A 17833-nucleotide genomic window follows, 5' to 3' on the forward strand; every position below is an offset into this window, starting at 1 on the left:
GCTCTGCCATTCTATGTTCTAAGGGCTCTTCCAATTTTGACACTCTTTTTATTGTAAGATCTTTTCCATCTCTGACATTCTATAGTCTAAAGTCCTTTCCACTTCTGACATCTTACATGCATTCAACTTCTGAAATTTAGGGTGCTAGATGGCATAGTGGATAGAACCTTGGACTTAAGAGTCAGTAAGACCTGACTTCAAAATTGGTCTATGTTTCTAATTGTATAATCCTGAGCAAGTCTCCTTAACCTCTGCTGGCTTCGGTTTTCTCAGCGATGCAGTGAGGTTAATCACCTATCTCTTAGGGTTGTTGTCAGGGTCAAATAAGTTACTATTTATCAAGTACCTTCTTCACAAATGTTTGTTTCCTTTCTTTCCCCTTTCCGTTTATAACATTGTATCCCTATCCCTTCCAACTTGACATTTTAGGTTCAGACATCCTATGCGCTAAGATTTCTTCCAGTTTTGCCTCTTTTCCTCTGAGATCCGTTCCACTTCTGACATTCTAAGGTCCCTTCCAGTCTTGATGCTCTAGGTTCTTAAGGTCCTTACTGCCACTGACATTTGCGGTTCTAGTGTCCCTTCCAGACTTGGCATATTTTGTTCTAAGCTCCGGCTCCCTCTGACATCCTAGGTTCTAAGGCAATTCCCAGATTTTACGAACGTGTTAGTGTTTACTCTTGGTGCCTAGACGTAGCTACAGCTTTCCTCGATTTAATTCTCTGCCCTAACTAAAACCAACCTGCCTCCCCTTAGGGTCTACCTCCTCAACTTCCCTCCTCCTCCCCCCCAGCCCTAGTTCCTCCCATACTCTTCCTCCCCTCCCCCTCACCACGGCCATTCCCAAATCCTGGAACAGGAGCTCCCAATCCGGGATTACAACCGGGAGGGGGGAGGGAACGGGAAGCGGGGGGAGTATCGGGCATGCGCGAGCCGCTCGGCGCATGCCCGGTGAGCCCCCGGCTGGTTCTGGTCTGGAGTCGGAAGCCTGGGAGCCCCTGACCCGGGCGAACTGCAGCGAGTGTGAGTGTGCTCCGGGGCGTGCGGGGAGGGCCCGGGCCGAGGGAGCTGGGGGCGGGGAGGTGGGGGACGCCGGCGGGCGGGCGGGCCCCGCGAGGCCAGCCCGAGGGAACCTCGGGGGTGGGGGCAGGGGCGGGGGCGGGGGCCGGCGGAGCCCAGCCCGCCGAGCGGAGCGAGTGGAGCCCGTGCCGGGAGCCGGAGCCGGGACCGAGCGGGGCGGGGCGGGGGTGCGTCTGCCTTCCGCCTTCCTCGCCGAGGCCGGGCGGGCGTATCGCCTTGTGCGGGAGGACCGGATCCCGGGAGCCGCCGCCTCCGGCGCTTCCTCCAGCTGAGCGGCACCGGCGGCCGCGTGTGCCACGGTGAGAGGCGGGGAGGAGGGCGGCCCTCCGCCGGCCCTGGTGCCCCCACGGCCTCCCCTGCCATCCATCCCCTCCTCCCCATCCTTCCTGCCCCGCACCTCCTCCTTCCTCTCCTCCCCCATCCCCTTCCTTCTCCCCTCCACCTCTCATCTCCCGCACCTCCCTCCCCCATCCTCTCTCCTCTCCGTCTCCCTCCCCATTTCTCCTCCCCTTCACCTGTCTCCTCTACCCCTTCTCCTCTCTACTTCTCTCTACTTCTGTTCCTCATCCATTCCCTCCGTCTTTCTTCTTCCCCACCTCTCCTCTTTTCTCTCCCTTCTCCTTCCTTCTTTCCTCCTTTCTCTTTCCCGACAACCTTTCCTCTCTCCAATTTATAGAATTGGGTTCCCCTCTCTCCAATCTCCCGTCCTTATCAGGCTCCTAGCCCACCTCCCCTTCTTATCTGGCATCTCTTCCCTTTTCTTCTCTTTCCCTCCCTCCTCTGATTCATAGAAAAGAGCCTTCTTTCACCTCTCCGCATGTCCCCTCCTTTCCAGTCTCCCTCCTTTCCCCCACCCCTTCCCTAGGGAGTGTTGGTGCCTGTGGTTGGGGGCGGGGAAGGGGGTGCAGATTAAACGTAGTATTCTATCCATGAATTGGTTGTTTGATGGAGCTGGGTTTAGGCCTGGGGGATTGGGAGAGGAAGGTGGGGATTGGACCTTAGCCACTCCTCTACCCACCTTCTCTGCCTCCTCGCGCCCCCCCCCCCCCCCCAATCTGTTTCTGGAAAGGAGTTGGAGGTGGGGGCTGGGAAAAGCAATAAAAAGCTTGGCGGGTTTGGCAGTGGAGGGGTCAGGTTGGGTTTTTGGAGGCTGAGGTGATGGTTTTGTAACTGCGACTCAAGGAGGGAACCGGAGAACCAGTCTGAGAAACCTTGTGGATTTGAATCCCACAGGATGTGGTAGGACAGGACGGGCCTTTGCTGGAGTTGAATGGTGAGAATGCCTTAGAAACAAAAGGGGAGGGGAGGAGAGAAGGAAAGGGTCATTCCATTGGGACACTTGGGATGATTGGTCCTGAGATTAAATAAATTTAGGAAATAAGTTCAAATGTAGCGTACTGGAAGCATGGTCAGTTTCATGAAGTGAAATTGCCACCCCAAGGAGGAGGGAAAAGGGTAGGTTTTGTGGTGGAAAGTAAAAGAAGGACTTCCATTGGTTTGTGAGATTGTCTTGAATCACTCTCAAGGGTCCTCCCTCTGCTATTGCTAATAACCAAATAGGAACGGGAGAGCAAAGTCCTATCACTTCCTCTCACTCAAAACAGGTTTTATTATTCTGTTGTGTATTTTCCCTGCAACTTTCAGAAGAAATAATTTTAAGATAATTAGAATTCTTTCTAAATAACTTTTCCTCCTTTCTCCAGTTCATAACCTAACTGCAGTTTTATCTGGAAAAGCAATTTTAGTCGTTTCTGTCTTGGTTCCATTGGTAATTTTCCTTCCCTTTTTCTTCACGAGAATGTGTTTTCATGTTTTTGGTTTTTTTTGTGTGTGTACCACAAGAGTTCGTAACTTGGGGTCCATAAACATGTTTTTAAAATATTTTGACAAGTATATTCCAGCATAATTGGTTTCCTTTGTAATCTTAATGTATTTTATTTTTTGCATTTAGAGACATTATTCCGAGAAGGGGGTCCATAGACTTAGCCAGACTACCAAAAGACATACAAAAAAGCCATTGAGATTCCCTGATTTGACAACAAATTAATTACAGGTTTTTCTAACTATAAGCACCAACCAAAGTATATGTTGTGAACCTTTTCAGCAGTTTTCTTGCATAGTCAGCTTGCCTCTGGCTTTTTGACTTGTCTGATCTAGACAATAGTTCTGTAGTAAGTGCAGTGGTTGAAGTCCAGATAGGAGTTTGGGGATTTGTATTTGAGATTCACCATCAATGGAAATTTATCTCAGCCAGCTATTTACATAATAGGTAAGATAGAATGAACCTTTCTGAAATCTGTTTCATCACCTAACCTTTGAAATAGTTTAATTTTAAAGCACCTAGTGTTAATTTCTTTTATAACATCACAGTTAAATGTTTTGATAGATCATCCTCTCTTTAAGAATGTAAAAAGTAAAGGAAAAATAAGTGGAAACTTAAATGAAAATAAACATGTTGTTCTACTTCAATTTTATTGAGGGATGTTAGAGTTTTTATTATACCCATTTGTCCCATTGGACTCATCCAAAAACTTTTACTTAATTGTAAGTCTATATTATTCAAATACATTACACTCTTTAGAGAAGTGAAATGTACCAGTGAGCAATGTTTTCACAATTCAGACCTGTGTTTCAAAGTGATCTTTGTTAGTTGAGATGTTTTATATCTGTGGACATAATTTTTCCCCTTTTGAAAATAAGAGCTTGTATTTTTGGAGTAAAAACAACTGAGCAGCATTGTTTTAAGCAGCAGGTAATTGCCTATTCTGAATTTCTGTATTAAATATTGTGTAAAATTCTAGATCAAGAGAATTTATATTCTCATCTGATGATATTTGTGTCATCCAGGATATATTATTATCAACTAGTATAACAAATTTTTTTACAGTGGCAAGTGGTATGGTCCAGCCCTCAAAGGGGCTCACAAATAGAAGGGCTGTACATGAATGGCAGTTGTATAATAAATGTCTAAAGGCACCAAGACCATAAAAATAGATAGTAATAATAGCTGACATAATAGGGTTTTAAGATATGCAAGGTGTTTTACATAAATTTCAATTGTGATAACCACATAAATCATTTTGAACACATAATTTTGTATAAGGATGATGGGGCAGAATCCTCTTTCTTGGAGCTAGTAGGATTTAAGAGCCCTTGGAGATAAATTATTCTTTGTTTTAGTGAGCAATATATTATGAGTTAAGTAAGAGTGGGAAAACAGACTGAAAACAGTGATGATGTTAGTATAGGAAAAGCAGAAAATACGGGCAAGGAATCATTTAATATAGATCATTAAAAAGTTTTTTCTCAAGGAAATATGACTGAACCTAGTGTATACAGAGTATAGTGTTATATACAGTTGTATTCATGGGAATTAAGCTTCACATTTGAGGAAAGATATTTGAACTGTTATAGGTTAACTATGTTGCAAAGAAGTTAGTTGGAAAAATTAAGTAGTGAGAAAGTTGCACTCTGTAGTTTCATTGTTTTTTGAGGACCATGTAGTATGTATGTAATTACACAGATACCTATTTCTACCTGTGTCTTGCTGAAATCTTGAAGTAATTTATTTTTTTTTAATATAGCAAAAAAAAAAAAAATGAAGTGCCATCATTCCCTCTTTGGCTCCTACATTTATAACTAGGAGTGACTGGAGAAAGACATTCCTTGCTTTAACATTCTTGAAGATTCGAATTACTTTTTAAGAATACTAAATGCCTATATCATCTAAAGATAATGAAAGCAGTATTTATTAAAAGTTAGAAAAGAGTGACCCATTCAGAAGTGTATTTGCTTAAAAATGAAGTGCAAAAGTTCACAGATAAGTATCTGTGGGCATCACAGTTTAGAATGTAAGCTTCTTGGGGATAGGGATTATTTCATAAGGCATTTAATAAATGCTTTGATTTATTGTATTGGAAGTGTGCTCATCTACCATTAAAAGTAAACATTTTTAATTTACAAAAGTGCTAAATTATATATTTTATGTCTCAAACTCCAATATTAAAATCAATTCCATTATTTTTAGTTGTACAGGCACAGCATTTGTTAGTAAATTAATGAAAGATAACAGTCTAGCTGCTGTTACACACTTGGTAACTTTAAAAAAAATAGTTAATTGATTTTTTTGTTTAGGTTTTTCAATCTCACTTTCCATAGTTCATGACTTTATCAAAAGACTCTAATAATAATAATAATAATTATAAGTAAAATTTGAGTAAGTTAAGTAAAATTTAAGTTAATTTTAAGTAATTTTTAAAAAGTGTACGTCTTCACTCAGGATTGTAAATAATGTAAAAGTATGGTTTCATTTATTGGTGAGAGTTGAATGATGTACATGGATGCATAAGAAGCAAGAAAAATCTTTGAATGCTAAAAATCATTTTCAGATTTTAATTTCAGTTTCTTATTAGAGCAGTTTTGTTTCAGAATCTAACTGAAAAGTGCTGATGGAAAAATCTTAAGGCAATTATATTCTTTTTGAAATTTAAATTAATATGTAAAAATGCTGAATTCATGTTAGTGTTTGGTTGCACCTGTAGTTGACTAATCTCAACAAGTGATGTTTGAAAGATGTTTTTGGTTTTTGTGGCAGCATCACTGTTCATGTTTGTTATTGCTTTCTCTGTTTTTGGACCAGCATTTGGCATTTTCCTTATTTCTTTTCTTTCAGGAGACATGGTGAAGGGGAGATTAGTTTGACACTGTCATATGGAGGAACTCAGCAAGATAGATAATCTTGACAATTACCATTGTCAGTTTGTTAACATTGTTAACTAAACCCCTCAGTAAAGTTTCAAAACCCTGGAACGCTTAAGATATTCTCTAAGGTTTTATAATCTAGCATCATATTTTCACAGTTAGCTTGAGATAGTAAAATGAATGCTGGATTTGCTCTGCCATTTATTAGGATTGTGTGCAAATCATTTAACCTCTCAACTTCAGTTTCCCTCATCTGTGAAAGCAGAGGTTAATCACTTACATTTAATAATTGATTTTCAGGTTTACAGAACACTGCTCAACAACTCTGAGATAGGTGGTGTCAATATTATCCTTGTTTTACGGATGATATGGAGTCTCACAAAAGTAAAGTGACAACCCACATTCAAACAAGTTTTAAGCACACTCAAAAAACTAGCAAGTGTCATTTGGGATTCAGTTCTGGTATTTATTAAGCACCTGTTAGCAAGACCAGTGCTGAAGGTGCCAGGCCAAAAACCAAAATATTCTTTGCCTTCTAAGTCCAAGTTTATCATTTTTTCTATTAAATCACTATCTAGTTTATAAGGTTGTTGTAACTGTACAATACTCTATAAATGTGACCTGTGAGGATTCTATTTGTCGTTGTTTATTAAGCAATAATCACATTTTTTGCCATGCTTTTTGAAGATAATAATTTCTTATTATGTGTGAACTTAAATATCACACATGAATGTTTCAATGTACAAACAACAGTGAAGAAGACTGTATGTGAAACTGAACTTTTACTATATATAGTTTTTTTTTAAAAAATTATTAAGTGTAACATGGTAATAACAAAACTATTCTCGTTGTCCTGTATTCCTTTTTGAACTTTGCTCTCTTTTGTGTATTTTAAGAAAATGTTTCATTGGTGCTCCTTTTTTAACATCAGTGTCACTACTTACTGATTTGTACCCCTCCCCATTGTGTTTGAGTTTTCACAATCATACATATATATGGTTCAATGAATAGTTTAGTATAATATTAATACTTATTTTTGCCTTAGAAATAAATCTTTTCATTCAAAATCACGTAGGACTTTGATAGACAAGAGCATGACTTAATTTTTTCATCATTTCAAGCTCTTCCTACCTACATTGCATCAAGAAAAATTAGTGTTGCTAGTGTTATTAGCCTTTTCAACTTATTGTACATTTTATTAGTCTTTCTTAGTAGATCTTTCAGAAATTTGGCTCACTAAAGTTTATTGAAACATTGAAGGCTCAGAGACTTGATCAAATTCATATTTTAAAAAACGAGTGACAGAGTTTCTCTCACGTCCCCTCCCCACAGCAAGACTGAATCAGACTCTTAATAGAAAGCTCCCCTCCCCCCCCAACCATAAAGACAGTATGTAGTCAGAAGGATTTTTATATTATGCCCTAAAGCCATTCAAAAGAACAACTGTCTTTGTGGTGCTGCTGTGTTAGTTGCAAAATAATGCCAGCTCACACTTGATATTGCTTGGAAAAATTTTACTGCAATAATATTCAAATAGAGCTTGTTTTGAAGTAATAGGCTAAAACACCTTCACTAGGATAAGTGAATTTTTTTTAAATTGAAGAAAATATATCTGTACTTAGCACAATGTCTGATACTTAATAAGTATTTATTCAGCATGTTTCTTAGTAGTGTTAAATCCTAACGTCACAGAAAATCCAACTTCTTGAGGTAGCATTTTTGAATGTTTATAAATAAATGCAGAGTAAAGTATTCTAAGATCATTCATAAGAGTGACGCTACAGGTGAGTTCTTATTGACAGAGAAATTGTATAGAAGCTCAAAAGTCTAAACTTGTGATTTGAACTTGCATTCATGATTCTTCAGTATTTCTCAAAATTCTAGACTGAGGGAAAATGAGTTGAGTGGAGATTACAGATTTGAACTAATGCCCTGACTAAGCATCCTGAGTGTTTTTTTCAACAAGAAAAGACTGTCTTTTGAAACCCTGGCTTGAATTTTAAACAAGCAGTTTGAACTTGAAATTGTTTGCAGCTAGACTTGTGGTTTTCAGCAGACAGAGGAAAAGAGTTTGTTACTAAAACCATTTGTGTTCTTTAGTGGCTTAAATTCTCTAGTGGGTTTTTTTTTAGGTGCTGAAAAATTAGCTAAATCTGTAAACTGAAGTCAGGTAAATAGTATAGTCTACCAGGTTAGCTAATGAGGCAACACTTTGTATTGTCTTTATAGCTTTGAATCACTGGCTCAAGCCAGTGAAATGTAGTTTTCCCTTTGACTGGTTTTCCAAAAGCAGAAATTTAAGTGGTAAGAGATTGATTCCATGCTTAGACAACTTCTAAGGGTTGTTTTGTCTGTGTGTTATGGCTCATTTGCAGAGAAATAGGTGCATATGTTTGAAGGTTTTGGTCATCCCAGGGGAGCAGGGGAAAGTGAGATCCTTGTGTTAACTTGGAGGAAATGAATTCTGATTTGTCACAGGCTATAGAATACTAATTCTTAGGTGATCTAAAAACCTTTATATTTGGAATGTTTATTGTAAAGTCTTGAGAACCTGGTACCTAAAATTTGAACTAATCCCATTTCTGGATCGTGGGCTGGATGGTCTGGAAGAGGGATGATGGTGAGACCCCCACAAAGACCAGGGTACCAGGGGTAGGCTTTCTGGAAGGATTTCACAGACTCAAGCATTGTTGAGGTCAAAGTAAAGATTTATTACACTTTTCAGTGGGCAAGAGTTCTTAGGGAACCTGCAACCTTAGAGGGATATAGGTAAAGTTATATAGTATATTCCACAGTAAAGTATGTGCCAAATGTGCTAACTAGGTGTTTTGGGGTGGGATTAAGGAATGGTTAAAGAGTGGTCTTAAAGGAACGTGTACTTTTGGCATCTGTTGCTCAGGTGTTTTACCCCAAATTCTTCAGGAAATAGCCCAAGGTGGGGCTACCTGCAGGTATGGTTTTAAACCTGAAATATCACTAAGTCAACCAGTGGTCGGGGCTGGCTCAGAAATACCAGGTTGCTCTCATCAGTGTCTTGTTAGACAAGTAAATGTAAGGGAGTATACGTATGTCTAAGTCGAGAAAACATATGATTGGTCAGTGAGTAGTAAATGTCATTAGGACCCATTACACAGCCAGTTCAGTCAGTACATAGTTTGTTCAGGCTAAAAAGTTCTATAGATGAAGGTGGCTGCAGTAGCAGGAAGGGAGATAATGGTTGTTGCTGGGGCAGGCTGTATCCTTGGGCCGGGGAGAAACTGCCTGGGATAGTAGTGTTTTGAGGGTAGGGAGAAATGTGATTTTTAGAGAGAAATGTGATTTTAGAATTGGAGCCCAAGCACATGTACCCAAGCATTCCATCAGAATAGAGAGCAGAGTTGATTTCTTATTGTCTCTTATCCTCATTTGGAAAAGTCTTAGATTTAATATTTGACATTTGACACACACGTCTCCCTTAAAAAAGTCTGGTTGTTCTTCTTGGATTATTCCTGGTATCCTGATAACTTAACTGTTCCACCTATTTACCTCCTACCAAATCTTCCCTTCCACCCTCCTCCCCCAATCTCAGCATTATTGGGGATAGATGTGAAATCTGACAACTTTTTAAAAGGTGTTTATTGAGCGTTTATGACATGGTCACTTTGTGGGAAGATTGTGTGGCTTTCTTCCATGTGACTATAGGGCCACAGGATTCATAGGTTCATAGATAACTATGTACTATTACTGTAATTCAATGTAACAGGCAATACATATACAGCAAATTGAAACAACTATTTAGGATGCACATGGTTATAAGGTAGAATGGTATAGTGCTTTGGAGTTAGTAGATCTGATTTTTAATCCCAAATTTGCTATTTATCTCCATTGTAATGATGTTGGACACATCACTTATCTGGGCCTGTCTTCTCATTTAAATCAAATTCTTTCAGTGTCTATTTGCAAGGCACTGGGAATAAAGACTTAAAGAAAGGAAAAACAGTTCCTGCCCTCAATTTTACATTATACAGGAGACAGACTTGATGATCCCTGAGGTCTTATTCATCTCTAATACTCTGTGATCTTATGATTCATCTAAGAATACTGCAAACTCAGGAAATATGTGTTGAAAACCTGTAAAAGAGCCTTGGCCACTGTTAGAGTATTTTGAATTTTGAACCTATTTATCCCCCTCATCCCCCCAGTCACTCAGGTATTTATTAATTGCCCTAAGTGCCAAGCACTGTGGGAAGTGCTGGGGAAACCAGTCCCTGTTCTTAAGGAATTCCCAGTCCAGTGGGAGATAATATATAAATAATGTCTGCACTGTATAAATTGGGGATAGTCTCTAAGATTAAGGAATAGTAAGAAAGGTTTCCTGCAGAAGGTGGGATGTTAGCTGAGATTTGAAGGAAGCCAGGAAAGCCAGGAGGCAAAAATGGGGCAGAAAAAATGCCTGAGCTAGGATATGGAAAATTGTATAAAAGGAACAGCAAGGAGGCCAATATTACTAGATTGCAGAATGTATGGAGGGAAGTAAATTGTAAGAGGACTAGAAAGAAAGGAGGCAGGTTATGAAGGACTTTAAAAGCTAATCATGATTTTGTGATTACCTGCAGGTAATAGGAAACTACTGGAATTCTTGAATAAGGGTGTGACATAGTAAGATCTGCACTTTAGGAAAATCAGTTAAACAGCTTAGTGGAGGATGATTGTTACCTGGAGAGGTGTGAGTGAGGGAGACCAACCAAAAGACCATTACAGTAGTCTAGATATGAAGTCATGAGGGACTTCACCAGGGTAGCAGCAGTGCCAGAGGACAGAAAGGGGCGCTACGAAGATAGAAACTGAGGAATCAAAGAAAAAAAATCCAGAACAGGTTAATGATCTGGGGGTTAATGATCTTTTTGGGTAGAAAAGCTAAAGTAAAGAATCATTTATTCTATGGATCTGTGATTTTATTAGTGTGGTACTTCATCTTTACCAATTTTGATTGTAAACACAAAGTAAAATAAATTGCCTTGGCCAGCCTGGCAAGCTTATGGTCAAAGTTAGGTCAAAGATGATAAAGTCATAGGAACATATTTAGATGTAGATAAGTGAACGATAATTAGAAGCAGTAAGAGAAGTTATTTTAATCTGAATACAAGGACTTGTTGGTGAGATCTATTAGACTACAGAAGTAGTTCTCAAACTTTTTCCTCTTGAGGTTGGTAGAAGGAATAGAATTATTTTATTTTTCCTTACCCCTTTGCCTTTCCCAGCCATCTAAGTCTATTAAAAATAAGTTTTATTGGTGACTTTTGTTTTTACATTGAAGTAATTTCTGGATATCTGGATGTTATCCTTCCATCCCTGCATCACATTCCCCTGTAAAAAAGCAGTTAATCACAACCAGCTAATACAGTGAGTTGTCAAGTTGTCTTACAGTACGCACCAGTGGTGTTAAACTCCACTAGAAATCTGTAACTGTGTACTGTCTTTGAAAACCACAAATCAACATTATTTATAGTGTAGTTACTTATTTTGTTAAACATTTCCCAGTTACAGGCTGTAAGTTTGATACCTCAAGTGTACACAGAATTCTGTACCCATGGTCTTTCACTTCTTTACTGTAAAGGGGGAAATGTATTTCCTCATTTGTCTCTAGTACTAATTAATTAATGAACAAGCATTATTTGTAAATCACCTGCTCTGTGTCAGACACCATGCTAAAGATTTAAACAGTCCCCTCTTTCAAGGAGCTTATAATGGTCAAAATTAGTCATTATAGGCTTTGTTTTAGCATTTATTATCATTTTTGACATTATTGTAATGATTCTGTATATTCTAATTCTGCTTCACTCGGCATTAGTTTGTCAAAACTTTCCATATTTCTTTGATTCTTTGTATTCCTTGTTTCTTATGACATCCATGTTATCAGTTTGTTGAATAATTTTCTAATTGACTTTGTTTCCAGTTTTTTGCTATCACAAAAATTTTTGCTGTGTGCATGTATGTGCCACATGCATATGTGTGTGTAGGTGTGTCCACATATGTATGTGTGTATATGGAGATTTTTTCTGTATGTATATGTGTGTGTATTCACATTTTTTATATGCACACACAGCCAGAAAGGCTGTCTTTGTTCTCCTTGGGATATATGCCTGTCTTTGGATCAAAGTTTGTAAACAGTTAACTGACTTTTCTCACTACTCTGAGTTCTAACTACGCATTTCTGCAGAAGAGAGTGAGAAATGTTTTTGGAACAGTTTACACCTGCTCAGATTCGAAGAAGTGACGTTAGAGCTCTTTGAATGCATTGGTATCTGCTTTACACTGATCATTCCCCAATCTCAAATATCCTTCCACCAAAAAAAAAAATTTGGAAAGATGGTCTTTAGTACATCTCTGGGCATGCTTTATTGGTAGGCCAGATGAATATTTACCCCAAATAGCAAGACAAATAAGCGTTCAGACTTTCTTTGAAGTTTCCTTTGCCATCTTTTCATGTACCCCTACCATTCTTGACAGTAGCATGTTTGAAAGTTGAACATGGCACTACATCCAGAAAGAGGCAAAAACCTTTACTCCTCACAGAAGCATTAGCTTCTCTGTTGTGCCAGGATTCTTCTGCAGTTTGGGAAACACAGAGATAGAATACTATTCAAAAGGATGAAAACTCAGTTGCCATACTACATGTAATTATAACTGAGTCAAATAATATGTTCCAAAATATACTAGGTGTTTTGAACTTAGTGATTTTGAAAGTATGGTCCAAAAGGTGTCAGTGACTATATAAAGAAATGAATAAAATATTCTCCACTGGGAAAGTTGGTAAATTTAGTCCTGAGTGAAAGAAATAGATTCCAAAATTTCAATAAGTTGGAAATTGTTAGTATACATCTCTTATTTGCTCTGGCACATATGAAAATAAAATTACAATTTGAAAGGAATTTAGATTTTTCCCTAAACACGTAGAAAAGATTCCCTTTTTTATGAGGGGATGAAGGTGAAGCCTTAAACATTCCTAAGGGGCGTTCTGTTCTCTAGCCCACAGTCTCCCAAGACTCCTAAAAATGATCTGAAATGAGAAAAAGAAAGGTAAACTACTAACAAAAATTACAGAAGTAAATTGCTGTAATATTGTAGTAAAAAAAGTGACTCAGGAACATTCAGTGATCACATATTTTTTCTAGAAATGGGCTTTTTTTTTTTAAACCTGAGATCCATGAGCAACTTTTAAAAAAATGTTATAACTGTATTTTAATATAATTAGATTTTTTTGTAATTATTTTATCTTGTGCATTTAAAAATTGTATTCTGAGAAGGAGTGCATAGGTTTCACCAGATTGCCATAGGGGTGTGTGACAAAAATGGTTAAGAAAACTCATTCTGGAATCTAAATGAGTTTCCTTTTGCTTCTCCGTCAACAGATTGAAACTCTTTTTCTGTAAGAATAAGAAGAATATTGTAAAAGTCTAGATATTTGAAGGGTGACTCTTAAGCCAATTTATAAAGGTGCCAACTTTACTTAAAAACAGGTTAAGGATAAGAAGGGAATTTGAAGACCTACAATAGAGAAGTGACTTTCACAGGGTCATTTAATGGGTCAGTGAAGATACTGGGAATACAAAACTCCTGAAAACTATCCTTTACCTTATATCCTAGACAGTGTTCCCTCCACAAAATAATTTAAAAGGATTATGCTGATTTCATAGAGATGTTATATATGTCATGAGATATGGGAAAACATGTGAAGTGTTTTGAAAACCTAAAAACACTGTACAAATGCTAGCTATTATTATTTAAATTGTGCTTTGTGGTTGTATTAACTTCAAATCCTTTTTGGTACCCAGCTGCTTAAACATGTGTTAATTGTAAAATTCTATAACAGATAAGGAGGAATGATTTGGCTATTTTCATGGAAGTTTTGCTTCACTTTAGGGGCATAGATTCTTAAAATATGCTACTTAAAATATACCAGTGTTTGGTTTTTATTCTTCTCTAAACAAGCAAAAAGCCAATAACTACCTCAATTGTCAGTTCCTTTTAGCTCAGCTTAGAAGACAGGGGTTCATGCTGTGACTGCAGCTGCTATCTATCCAGTGGCATTTGTTAATTAAGCTGTTTAACATTGTTTTGCTTTCTTAAGTCTTGGCTCCTTTAAAAAGAAACAAAATCATAGGTTTGTAACTTCCTAGAAAGTGCTTATTTTGGTTGTCCAGTACTGTGAATAATTTTTAAAGACATTTCTTGCTTTGAAAAAAGTAAAATATAATTAAATTTGTTTATTATGAGTTCTCAAGCAACTTATTAATTGAAGGTGTCTGGCCATCTAGTAAGTAGTGTATAATATAGACTGAGTTCAAAAGCAGCTCTCCCATAGTGTGCAGTTACTATTTTAGTTTAGGCCTTCACCAGTTCATATTTAAATTAATAATAAATAATATCACATACTAACGTTTACAAAATTTTTCCTAGTGCCTCAGAACCTCCAGTGTTTCTCCAGTCTATGCTTTACTCATCTATAACACATTTTTACTTAGATGTCTCACTAATAGCCCCTTCACATTTCCCTTTCTCTTTTGATGACAGGATTAACCTCATAGACTCAGAAAATTTGCTTTTTATTTCTAGTCTGTGAACAAATTCTACATATTAATTTAATCTTTCTCTTCATTTTTATTTCCACAGATATTTTATCACTCCCATTTGAATTAATAACTCACACATAATATCCCAGATTTTATAAAGCACTTTCCTCACAAATTAGTGAGTTAGGCAATGCAAGTATTATTAGAATTATTATCCCCCTTTTATAGATGAAGGAACTAGAGTCACATAGCCAGGAAATGTCCCAGCTGGGAATTGAGCTTAGGTCTTCTGAGTCCAGTATTTGTTATTTTGCACCAAAGCTGCCTCTTGAATAAATGAAACAATATCTTCCCTTATATCAGAATCTCTCTTTTCCAGTTCATCCTTATAGGCAGCTGTTGAAAGGAGGATTATCCCTTAGGTTCACCACAGGACAGCTGGGTGCCACAGTGGATAGAGTGCTGGGTCTGGAGTCAGAAAGACATCTTCCTGAGTTCAAATCTGGCCTCAGGTACTTACTAGCTGTGTGACCCTGGGCAAGTGACTTAACCCTGTTTGTTTGTGTCCTCATCTGTAAAATGAGTTGGAGAAGGAAATGGCAAACCACTGAAATGATGGAACAATAAAGTGGGTGCCAGTAACTTTCTGCCTATCCGATAGAGGCTGAGAGAAGAAAGGACTTGTGTGAAGAAGAAAGGAGATGTAGTGTGTTGTAGTAGACAGCAAGCTGGCCTTAGAATCAGAATACTTGGGTTCAGGTGCTGGCTCTAGACCATTTATCAGCTCTTTGACTTTGGACAAGGTCATAGAAGCTAGAACTAGAACTAGGTTCAGACCAGGAAGAGAATTTGGAGGCCTTTTAGTACAATCCTCTCATTTATAGATGTGAAAACTGAGGCTCAGGGAGGTTGAATGATTTAAAGTTACATAAAAAATAAGCTTCAGCGATAGGATTTCTGTCCAAGTTCTCTTGACTACTGAGTGAGTGCTTTTTCCATTGTACCTTATACTCCATTGTATCATAAAGCAGTGTGTTTAACCCCATTCAGTGGCTGTCTACTTTGTTTCCAGTTTCTTTCTGCTACAAAAAGTATTGCCATAAATATTTTGTTATATATAGGACCTTTCCCTCTGTCTGGGTCCTCTTTGGGTGTTCATACCCAGTAGTGGTATTTTTTGAGTCAGTATTTAATTTAATCACTTTTCTACCATAGTTCTAAATTGTTTTCCAAAACAATTGAACCTGTTCACAAGGTCTTCCATAGTTCCTTTAGCTTTGATTATTTAAAGGCTCTTCATCACACCGTTCCTCATGCATGTAGTAAGATCATACAAGAGTTATTGATAAATCCACATACAAAAATAATTCCATTTGTTGACCTTCTGATAATTAACATGGAGGGAGATGTAAAACAAGGAGATTTATATTTACCAAAGGAGTTCAGTGCTGCATGGAAAATTGCTTTTGTAAAGTCCAAGTAGAATTCTCTGTCCTGGAGATATGTTTCTCTTTATAGATGGAACTTATAGAACTTTATAGATAGAACTTAAGTCCAGTATTTGTTCCTTTATACCAAAGTTGCCTCTTGAATAAATGAAATAGTATCTTCCCTTATTTCAGAAACTCTCCTTTCCAATTTATCCTATATGAAGCTGTTGAAAGGATTATCACTTAGGTTCATTGCAGTGCTAAGCTTACCACAGGTTTTCCTCAGTAAGAGCTATGAGTAATGAAAAGAGCACCATAAGAACTCTCTGTATAGAACAAACTAATTGGATGAAAAATGCTTATTCAAGACTGACATGTACATGGATTTCTAGTTCCCTGAACTTGTGTATCAGTACCTATATCTGAAATGTAGTCTACAGATGAACAATAGGTAGGACTTAGAATTGAGTAGGAGAAAGAATGGATTGGGGAGACTGCACAGTATTTCAACAGTACAAAGCTTATCTGTGGTTCAAAGTCTCATCTTTCTAACAATTATTCTCTCTGTAAAGCTTTGTTTGTCTTAGGACACTGCCATTGGTCAGTTAATACCTATTATGTTTCAGGCCCTGTGCTTGGCACCGAGGATACGTAAATAAAAACAGTTATATAAATATAAATAAAACAGTCCCTACTCAAAAGGAGCTTACTTCTAATGGAGAGATAACATGCAACAGTTGTACAAACTACATGAGATGCAGGAAGAATTGGAGATGTTTACCCCAGAAAAGCTTCTTTTAGGAGGTGAGATTTTAGGTAAGACTGGAAGGAAGCTAGGAGACAGAGATAAGGAGGGAGAGCCTTCCAGGCCTATATATATAATATATAATGTGAAAATTGGATGTTTTCACAACATCCAGTGAAAAATGCACAGAATCCAGAGTTTGAGTGTCTTGTAAAACAACAGGGAGGCCAGTGTCACTTGATCGAAAAATGTATGGACAAGATTAAGATATTAGAAGACTGGAAAGACAGAAAAAGTCCAGGAATATGAAGGATTTTAAAAGCTGAATTTTCTATTTATACTTGGAAGCAATAGAGAGCCACTTAAATTTATTGAGTAGGGTTGTGATATGTGAGTTAGGAAGAACAATTGAGTGGAGAATGAAGTAGGCTGGAGAAAGACACGAGGCAAGTACAACAACCAGAAGGCTATTATGGTATAGTTTAGATATGAGGTAATGAGGGCTTGTCAGAAGAGGAAAGAGAATTTATGCAAGGTATGTCGCAAAGATAGAGTGACAAGATTTGGCAGCAGATTGAACATGGAGGATGAGGAGAGAGAGTGAGGAGTTGAGGATGGTAAGGTTTAGAGTCTGGGTGACTTGGGAGGATGATGGTACTCTTGACAATAATAGGAAAGTTAGGAAGAGGGGAGGGTTTGGAGGAAAAGATGAGTTCAACTTTTGTCATGCTGAGTTTAAGGATATATAGGAGATACCCAGTTTTAGATATCTAGTAGCAGTTGGAAATGAAAGGCTGGAATGGAGTTTAGGAGCGATGGTAGGTCTAAATAGATCTGAGGATACAGATCTGTGGGAACTGATGAGATCACCAGGTAAACTGGAATAGAGGGAGAAGAGGCCCCAAGACAAATAGGGGCAGCGGTGGTGGTATGACACATGCCTAGGGACTGTGACCTAAATGAAGATCCAGCAAAAGAGACCAAGAATAGTGATTGGATAAGTAGGAGGACAACCAGGAGAGTAGTGTCATTAAAACTTATCAAAGAGAAGATGATGATTCAGTCAGTCATTACTATGTGCTAGACACTGTGCTAAGCACTGGGGCAACAAAAGGAGGCAAAAAAAAGTCCTTGCACTCAAAGAGCTCACAATTAGTGATTGTGGTCCATTGTGTCAAAGGCTGGAAGGGTCAGGAACGAATGAGAATTGAGAAAAGGTCATGAGATTTGACAATTAGATCTTTGATAACTTTGGAGAGAACAGTTTCAGGTAAATGATGAGGTCAGAAGTCAGACTGCGGAGACAAGACAGTAAGGAAAGGAAG

At 38.1% G+C, this 17833-nt stretch overlaps 1 protein-coding gene across 16 annotated transcripts in view; it reads left to right on the forward strand.

Moving 5' to 3' along the window:
• Positions 1–830: 830 nt before the first annotated feature.
• PTK2 (protein tyrosine kinase 2) overlaps positions 831–17833 on the forward strand; it is a 418748-nt gene continuing 401745 nt past the window's right edge. For 11 of the 16 annotated variants that reach the window (XM_072602962.1, XM_072602979.1, XM_072602958.1 and 8 more), the window contains exon 1: positions 831–1023. The gene's annotated coding sequence lies outside the window, so the exon portion shown is untranslated. Of the gene's footprint in view, positions 1024–1154; positions 1380–17833 lie in introns of those variants that run through there. The other 5 variants (XM_072602963.1, XM_072602959.1, XM_072602968.1 and 2 more) reach the window with 1 other exon arrangement.

Source organism: Notamacropus eugenii, chromosome 4, assembly GCF_028372415.1.
Source record: "Notamacropus eugenii isolate mMacEug1 chromosome 4, mMacEug1.pri_v2, whole genome shotgun sequence".
Lineage (NCBI taxonomy): Eukaryota > Metazoa > Chordata > Mammalia > Diprotodontia > Macropodidae > Notamacropus > Notamacropus eugenii.